Raw genomic sequence first — 578 nt, 5'->3', positions numbered from 1 at the left:
ATTGAAAAATACTAACTTGAAGCCGGGTTGTTAGCTTTTCCTAAAAAGAGGTCTTTTTGTGATGAACTTTGGCCCTGTTAATTACTAAACAAAACACATGCAGATTTTTCAGAAATGTCATTTTAGAACCATAAGGGGTAGTTAGGGTTCTCCTTCCCTCTTTTCAAATGCAAGTGTGTAAACATATATCCTAGGTCAGTGGAGTGGGAAGGACAAAACTACAGCAGATCCAGACCCCCCTCCCTCCAGCTATAAGGAAAGTGGGAAAATGAAAGGGTAGGCAGGGCGCCCAAAGGTCCCTCATCTCAGATCGAGATTCAGACCCATGCCCTTGGCAGAGACTGCTTTGTAAGCAGCTGTGTTGGCCATGCCTTCTATACTGGTAACTACCAAGGTATTGTCTTGGTTTTTGTTTCTCGCAACAAGATTTGTAGACGTAGATTAAGCTTTCCTTATTCTCCGGATGAGGAAGCCGGAACATAGGAGACTGAGCCGTGAAGAGGACAAGCTACCTGTCCAGGGTCGTACTGCTTAGGTTGTAGCTGAGCCAGGACTCAGACCTGGCCTCTCATTCCCCT

The 578-nt window shown here is 45.5% G+C and overlaps 1 protein-coding gene across 3 annotated transcripts in view; it reads left to right on the top strand.

The window, feature by feature from the left end:
• Window positions 1–578, top strand: part of ANO4 (anoctamin 4) — a 241271-nt gene that overhangs the window by 209396 nt on the left and 31297 nt on the right. The gene's annotated exons all lie outside the window — the stretch shown is intronic.

The sequence above is a fragment of the Myotis davidii genome, unplaced genomic scaffold, assembly GCF_000327345.1.
Source record: "Myotis davidii unplaced genomic scaffold, ASM32734v1 scaffold120, whole genome shotgun sequence".
Lineage (NCBI taxonomy): Eukaryota > Metazoa > Chordata > Mammalia > Chiroptera > Vespertilionidae > Myotis > Myotis davidii.
The sequence above is the reverse complement of the archived record's forward strand: the minus strand, read 5'-3'. Positions and strand labels throughout refer to the sequence as shown.